The sequence below is a fragment of the Berghia stephanieae genome, unplaced genomic scaffold (assembly GCF_034508935.2).
Source record: "Berghia stephanieae isolate SIO BIC M18660-M18661 unplaced genomic scaffold, UCSD_Bste_1.3 scaffold631, whole genome shotgun sequence".
Taxonomy (NCBI): Eukaryota; Metazoa; Mollusca; class Gastropoda; order Nudibranchia; family Aeolidiidae; genus Berghia; species Berghia stephanieae.
In genome coordinates this window covers 1-9,076 of record NW_027627856.1, presented here as the reverse complement: position 1 = coordinate 9,076, position 9,076 = coordinate 1, and the positions used below count along the sequence as shown (strand labels likewise).

Below are 9,076 nucleotides of genomic sequence, written 5' to 3'. Positions count from 1 at the left end.
ACAAAGACAGAAAGCATGTTGGAAAACAGATATAGGGGGATAGATGACACAGTAAGTACCTCCCTGCCCACTATGAGAGGTCAGGAACCCCACCCAGAAACCAACAGATTCAGTTCATAAAGGAGAGATGATTTGCAATACCAAAAAAAATATCTCCCAAAACAAACACTAAATATTTGACTGTTTCCCTCTCAGCCAAGGACTCCGGCAAAATCCAGGTCAAAACCAAGTTATCCTATTCCAAGACCAACAGACAGCAACTCAGAAATCAGATATGTGACCCTTCGCCTCAAAACGGTATTAAGTCGGGTTGGTTAAGATGTTGAAAGTTGAATTTATAGCAAAAATATCAGACTTGTGTTGAGTTTGTACGTTTTATTGAGGAGAATGGATACCATATTTTAGAGTGCTAATGCCAACAATTTAAATTTTTGACCAGTTTAACATTTAATTCAGATTTTAAGCATCTGGTTCGTTCCGACATAATACCGTTTTGAGACGTTGGGTCACATATTGTGGGAAGACGACACAGCTAGTGACCTCCTGCCCACCACAGGTGGTCAAATAACGACACCCAGTTGGAATGAGTAAAGAAGGCTTAACTAAAAATAAACAAAAGAAAATCCCTTTATTGAGCAACAAACGATAACCACGTCATGAATGAAGGTCGTCTGAAGTCTGAAGAAATAAGACTCGTTTCCGTCTGTGAATATCTAAAATTAGAAATCAGTTGGGAGTTATCGGTCGTGTTGAAGGGTATTCCATGCATCTACGTAATATTAGAAGGCTGGTTATTTACCACAGCGAAACGCTGGTGGAAGACATAGAGAGTCGGGACTGTCGTTGCCGTCGTCAGCACCACGCTTCACCTGCAGAGAGAAAAAAGATGATGATGATGATGATGATGATATTAATAATAATAATAATAATAATAATAATAATAATAATAATAATATAATAATAATAATAATAATAATAATAATAATAATAAGAAGAAGAGAAGAAGAAGAAGAAGAAGAAGAAGATAATACAATAATAACAATAATAATAATAATAATAAATAATAATAATAATAATAATAATAATAATAATAATAATAATAATAATAATAATAAAATAATAATAAATAACAATAACAAATAATAACAATAATAACAATAATAACAATAATAAAATAATAATAACAATAATAATAATAATAATAACAATAATAAAATAATAATAAAATAATAATAATAATAATAATAATAATAATAATATAATAATTAATAATAATAATAATAATAATAATAATAATAATAATAATAATAATATTAATAATAATAATAATAATAATAATAATATTAGTATAATAATAATAATAATGATAATAATAATAATAATGATAATAATAATAATAATGATAATAATAATAATGATAATAATAATAATATAATAATAATAATAATAATAATAATAATAATAATAATAATAATAATAATAATAAATAATAATAATAATAATAATAATAATAATAATTAATAATAATAATAATAATAATAATAATAATTAATAATATTAATAATAATAATATTAATAATAATAATATTAATAATAATAATAATAATAATGATAATGATAATAATAATAATAATAATGATAACAATAATAATAATAATAATAATAATAATAATAATAATAATAATAATAATAATAATAATAATATTAATAATAATAATAATAATAATAATAATATCTTTTTCTAAACTTCAATTTTAACGTTCTGTATCCTGCACACAGAGCCCGTAAACTCTCTTTCTATGACTAGAAAAGTTAAAACGTTTGCTTTTGCTACTTCGAGAAATGTGGCTCTCCGCTCAAAACGTTTTATATCGGCGTGAACCAGATACTGATAAGGGCTTTTAACGTGAAAATGGCTCTGGAACTCAATAAGAAAGAGTGACGTCAACTTCATACTATATTTTGCCAGACACTGACCGTAGCCATCGTTATGTTATAGATAGTTCGAAGATGACGTCACTCAGGCCTTTGTTATTGTTTTTGCCATCCGCGTTTGTGAGTTGTTCTCACTAAGCTGTATTAACCAGACTACAAAAGTTCATGGTTACACAGAGTGTGTGTGTTGGTCCGTTATGCTTCCGGATGGCATTGTTGTGAACTCCTTGGCCAAGCGCATTCTATCTATAGCCTGATACTGAAATCCAAAAGGACTGGCAGTTTGACGTCATTTTGGTTTTTGCACCTCCTAGTGAGTTGTCGTTAGTAGAGTTCATGGAAACAAGTTATTCCATTGGTTGAACTATTGAATAAAACTCACGATTTGTTTTCTTTTGTGGCCAAAGACTGGCACTTTGACGTCATTTTTTTTTTTTTTTGGGTCAGTGTCAGGTTATAAGTTAACGATGGCTACGCTGTCACTGACCAACAAATGACGTCAAAAGACATGTCTTTGGCCACAAAAGAAAACAAATCATGAGTTGTATTCAATAGTTCAACCAATGGGATCACTTGTTTCCTTGAGCACTACTAACGACAACTCACTATATGCTGCACAAACCTAAAAACATGATGTCAAACTGTAGGTCCTAGATGGTTCCTGTGTCAGGCTATAGATAGAACGAAGATGGCGTCACTCTGGTCTTTGTTATTGTTTTTTGTCATTCGTGTTTATGAGTAATTCTCACTTAACTATAATATCCACTTCCTAATGGCAATGTTGTGAACTTCTTAGCCAAGCGCATACTATCTATTGGATATTATCCCGACGTAATACCGTTTTGACATGGTGGATCATATGCGATGTATATATATATATATATATATATATATATATATATATATATATATATACATATATATACATATATATATATATATATATATATATATATATATATATATATATATATATATATGCAGGTCTGACATCCGAACCGACATATGGGACTAGTTTAACATTGTTGTAATGGACAATAAATGTTGCATCATTTTTTTATTTTTTTTTGAGATTTCCAATACAACAATGAGCCCATAAGGAATTGGGTTATCAGACCTACAAATAAGTGCACGTTGGTCATATGTAATATATGTAAACCTTTACGCTTACGACAATACGTGAAATCAATGACAATACTCTTCAACAGTCGTACGTCACTTCCTTCATAATGACGCATGGTAACTTAGTAACACTGGCTTAAACTATCGGAACAATGGCGGACGCCCGTATGAAATTTTTCTCCGGCTAGCATAAAAGCGTATCCAAAGAGGGGAAAAAACATAAATTTGATCATGTTTTGACTTTTACACATTCTGATCACAAGGCATATGAAAAGTTCTAGCCAGCATGAAGAATAAAAAGTAATGATTTTCTTTGTTTAGAACCAAGATGGCCGTCGTTGCCGGGCGGCGTGACATCAGCCTACTGAATTCAATTGAAAACATGGGTAAGTGTTTTAAATTCAATTCTAAACTTTACAGGTGTTCAGTGCAGGGCCTCTAAAATGATGGGAGTAATATGCTCGCGATTTTTAGATAACGGCCAGATATTATTTTTACACCTGAGTACGGTGAGAGAATGTGAGTAAAGAGCCTTTTCCAAGGACTCAACTATGCACCGAGCAAGGCTCGAAACTAGGACCTTCCTATCCGAAAGCGAGTGTCATACTGCTAGACCACTTAGCCACACATTTAATTCATAAACATGGAGGGCCCAAAAAAAAAAAAGAAAAAAGACCTGAGTGACGTCAACTCCGTTCTATCTATTACCATCAGGGATGCCACTTTTCCGGTTTTAGCCGGAAATCCGTTTTTTTTTTACCACCAGCCGGTTTTAATCCGGAACCTCCGGTTTTTGTCCGTCGTCACTATTAATAAAAAAAAAATATTTTTAAGAAGAAGAAAAAAAATCGCGATCGAGATTTGAGCCGGAACTTTTTCGCCGGGTGAAGAATCTGGGCTGTCACCGCCAGTCGAATATTTGGGCACCTAAATGTTAGTTTATCTCCGCCCATCCCCATCACAATTCCTCCTTTTAAAAAAAAAATTGATAAATAAACAGTGATTTTGAGAATTTCTCAGAAATTTTCCGCTGAATTTGCCGTGTCAAACATTCCCCTCAAAACCACAAAATCACCATTATGTCTTATGTCATATTTTGACACCTGTGCAATAGTCTCGTGAAATTTAGTGACGGTCCCGTTTTTATGACGTCGGGCCAGACTGAATGGCACCAGATGTCACAATAGGATTCAATAGTCGTAACGTCACTTCCTTCCTAATGACGCATGGTAACTTAGCAACACTGGCTCTAAACTATCGGAACAATGGCGGAAGCCGTATGAATTATTTCTCCGGCGATCATAAAAGCGTATCCAGAGAAAAAAAAAACCCATAAATTTGATCATGTTTTGACTTTTACACATTCTGGTCACAAGACATATGAAAAGTTCTAGCCAGCTTGAAGAATAAAAAGTAATGATATTCTTTGTTTAGAACCAAGATGGCCGCCGTTGCCGGGCGGCGTGACGTCAGACTACTGAATCCAATTGACACAGACGACCAGTGGAGTACTTTGATTAGCTAGTTGATGGTTGAAGGGGAAGGGGAGGGACAAATATCTCTCTCTCTCTCTCTCTCTCTCTCTCTCTCTCTCTCTCTCTCTCTCTCTCTCTCTCTCTCTCTCTCTCTCTCTTTCGCAACCATCCATTACCCTCCTTCCGCACTAGGACAAAACTGTCCCGGGACAAATTTGTCCTGTCCCAATGGAGAAAACTTCTATTCAAAAGGGGTTCCGCACTAGGACAGGACTGTCCCAGGACACACCTGCGCGAATGCATTTTTTTTTTTTTTAACAAGACTCAAAAGTTTTTTTGTAGGCAATTGCAACTGTAATAATTCACATTTTATGAATCAACATAAGATACGACATGACGACAATGATTTTTTACACTGTACAATGGGATTTGTTTACATAAGATTTATATAATCATGAAATATTCTTATAGCAAAAGTAATATTATTGCTACTGCTACTACTACCACTACCAATACCACGACTACGACTACGACTACGACTACGACTACGACTACTACTACTACTACTACTACCACGACCACGACCACGACCACGACCACTACTACTACTACTACTACTACTACTACTACTACCACTACCACTACCACTACCACTACCACTACCACGACTACTACTACTACTACTACTACTACTACTACTACTACTACCACTACCACTACCACTACCACGACTACTACTACTACTACTACTACTACTACTACTACTACTACTAGTAGTAGTAGTAATGGATGAAATAGAGGTTGCATATTTCTGTGCTTTACCACGTGGAAAAAAAAAGACAAATTGAAAGAGAAAACAATATTGGGTGCATCCTTTAATGACCCAAAGATTGCTCAAGGGTCAATTCCGTAGACTCTATGGTGATCTCCGATCTTATCTTAAAATGACTTTCTTGGAATCACCTCATTTTACCCAGGTGCAAATGAGTACCAGTTCGCTGATGAAAGTAATCTTTGACGGACTAGCATCATTCAAGAGGATAATAGAAAGTCAGCATGCTTCGTACCCGAAAGGCATCAGTTGATTAAGTCACCTCGCCTAGCTCAATTTGCGGCGCTGCACTGCGGCTGACGCCTGGTTATACCTTGTCCTAGCTAAATTTGCGGCGCTGCATTGCGGCTGACGCCCGGGTTATTCCAGTCTTACCTTGGAATAGACCCTCGAGAAAAATTTCCCCTATGGGATGAAAAAATGAATTTTATTATTTTAAATTTTAAACTGTTATCTGTCTGCTCAACGCCACAGAAACATGGATAAGTTCCGGATTTATAAGCTTAGGAGGCAAGATGGCCTATGGTTAGCGCGTTGTACTCTGGACTCAGAGGTTCTGTGTTCGATTCCGACCGAAGCCAACTTGTACTTTCTAGAGCAAGAAAATTTACTCCAATCACTCACTCCATTCAGGTGTAAAAGGGTACCTGTCAAGCTGGGATAGTAATCTGCGATAGACTACAGACTAGCGTCCCGTTCAAAGGTTTTCAAACAAATACGTTAATTGTCCGCTTCACGCTATTGAAACCGGAATAACTCCTGCACAAGGCTACAAGGCTCTAAAGGACTTAATTTGTTTTACAATGAGTCCAAGTGGCTCAGAAGGACTAACTTATAAATATTTTCATTGAGAATTCCCGAAATAAATAACGATAAAGATAATTGATCCCACAAGTTACCGAATAGATGTGCGACCGGTTTTAGACACGTTACTGCTGTGTCACAAAGTGTGACACTTCTTAAATTATATTTATAAACATACGTTTTTAAATTGCCGAAAATATTTATGTTGCTATGCCTTCTTTACGTGGTTTCATCACATAGAATTATTTTTTGAATTGTTCTTGCTTTTTTATATTCAGAATTGAAATAAATAAATAAATTATAACTGTGAAATTGAATGTAAGCTTCAGTTTAATATACGAAAACAGATAAAATGGACGTTTCGGGTTTCCCCTTCATCAACAACACATGATGAATTAAAAACTACAGACGAATGAGATAATGTGGTAGTGGCGTTGTTAAGATGCATAAACAAAAACATTGATGGGCAAGAAATTGTATGCTACTTTGTGAGGAAGCGCGAATTAAAACAGAGCAATAGAAATTTATAAAAGGTGCGTACTTAATTATGTCAAAAGAGGGGAGGCGGGGAGGAACTGTGTAATGCAGTATAGAAAGTGAACCAAAATAAAGTGTGGACTATTGTTGGAAAATAAATACAATGGAATTGGAAATAAATACAAAATATAAGGGATGTAGGTATTAATATATTAGTGGCATTAGCCACAGCAGAAGCAACAATAGAAATAGTAGTAGTAGTAGTAGTAGTAGTAGTAGTAGTAGTAGTAGTAGTAGTAGTAGGAGGAGGAGGAGGAGGAGGAGGAGGAGGAGGAGGAGTAGTAGGGATGCAGAAAATAAAGACAGGCATTTCAATTTTGACACGGCGCCGCCAAGTCTGGGACTTTTTTGTCCTAGTGCGGAAGTCTGCTATATTTTTCTACTATCACAAACGATATGAACACGGGACTGGGACAGTCCTGTCCCGTTGATTTTGTAGCATTTCACAACGGCTTGGGACACAACGGGACTGTTTTGTCCCGTCCCAATAGGTGCGGAAGATCTCTCTAAATTCTATATGTTACAGATTTGGGACAGGACTGTCCCGGGACAGTCCTGTCCTAGTGCGGAAGAGGGTTTAAATCATCTGGTTATACAGAGATAATACATTAGAATAAAGCAATTGGTAATTGGCTTAGTGTATTATTCTTTCTTTTTACCTTTTGACTATGGCTTTAAATTTGTGAGATTCTTGGGTTGTATTTATAAGCTGAATAACCACTAGGTTTCGGTAAAAAAAAAAAAAGATATTGTAGCATGCTTTTTAAAGTAAAAATCAAAACAAAACAACACTTTCTGGCCTTTTATTTGAATAACATTGTAGGCCTTTAACATGTGGAAAGGTCAATTCATTAAATGTTTACAAAAAGTAAATTTATGTTTAATGATAAGAATGGATTGATACTAGTAATAAGTAATATATTACATAATACCAATACAAAACTATGTTCCTGTTATTTTTACACTTTGTTTGCGTTTGACCGATAGACGGAGACATTTTCCTCCTTTTTGACAAATTGCTATTATCCTGGAATAAAAAACACTCGCCCAAACCACTACAACCACCACATCATCATCCCTACCACCACTACTACTACTACTACAACCACCATCACATCATCATCTCTAAGACCACTTCTACTACTACTACTACTACTACTACTACTACTACTACTACTACTACTACTACTACAATCACCACCACATCATCATCCCTACCACCACTACCACATCCTCCCTACCACCACTCCTACGACAACCACCACCACACCATCATCCCTAGCACTACTACTACTATAAATAACACCACATCATCCCTACCACAACTACTACTACAATACTACCACTACAATCATCATTCCTACCACAGTACTACAACCACCACCACACAATCATCCATACGACCAGTACTACTATAATCATTACCACATCATCCCTACCACCACTACTACTACAACCACCACCACATCATCATCCCTACTACAACCACCAAATGTAATAACACTTTCAAATTTTGAAATTCTCTGAGTCGTGTCAAATTGCTGCGAGACAAATTTTGGATCGCATCTCAGTGAATTTGAGTGAAGTTCAAATTTATAGGTTATGGTTGCATGGGTGGGTCATGATCTTCACAATGAAAAATGTACTCCTTTTATGTGACCAGTCATTCTCACCCCTGATAGCTATTGTGATTAATTTGTCTATATTTTGTTTTCAACACCTTATTTTATCAATTTGTTAACTGTTAACTGTTAATTTCTTTTGTGTGTTATTTGCTCTCAATTGCAATAATAAGTACTGAAACAATATTCCAAATTTGATATTTTTCAAATCCCTACAAAGCCCTTGACGTTGATTTGTATCTCGTCCGCGCAAGTTTTCAGGCTTTTTTAAACTTGTCTGGTGGCATCCCTGTACCATAAATGATATGAGTTTACTCACTAGTCCTACACGCCTGATCAATCATACCACCACAGAAAATGATGTGAAACCTTTAACGTTTTTTTAGGGAGGCCTTCCGAAAGTTCCTACATCCCCAGTATTCTTTTTTTTAAATAATTTTCTAGTAGGGGGTTTGCGAGGGGGGGGGGAACTTTTTTATTAAAACCCCAAATCCCCTACTAGAACATAAAAAAAGAATACTGGGGATGTAGGAGCTTTCGGAAGGCCTCCCTTTTTTAAAACTATAAATTCGTTTACGAGCATTTAAGTCACACAGCCATAATACTGTTTTGATACGATAAGTCACAAATATAAATCACGATTTTTTTTTTTTGAAAGTCTGTACTTACCATCTTGATGGGCTGGTCATTGGTCAGTCCGTGCGTCCGGTCATTGGTCAGTCCGCGTCCCCTGGAATCGACTGAGATGA

General features: G+C 35.4%; 1 long non-coding RNA gene across 1 annotated transcript; it reads right to left on the bottom strand.

Annotated features, from left to right (window-relative positions):
- Nucleotides 1-609: 609 nt before the first annotated feature.
- On the bottom strand, nt 610-9,076 carry LOC144962141 (uncharacterized). Its single transcript, XR_013643376.1, has 2 exons — nt 8,997-9,076; nt 610-869 (listed from the first exon to the last, which is right to left on the bottom strand). It is a non-coding gene; the product is annotated as an uncharacterized LOC144962141 (long non-coding RNA).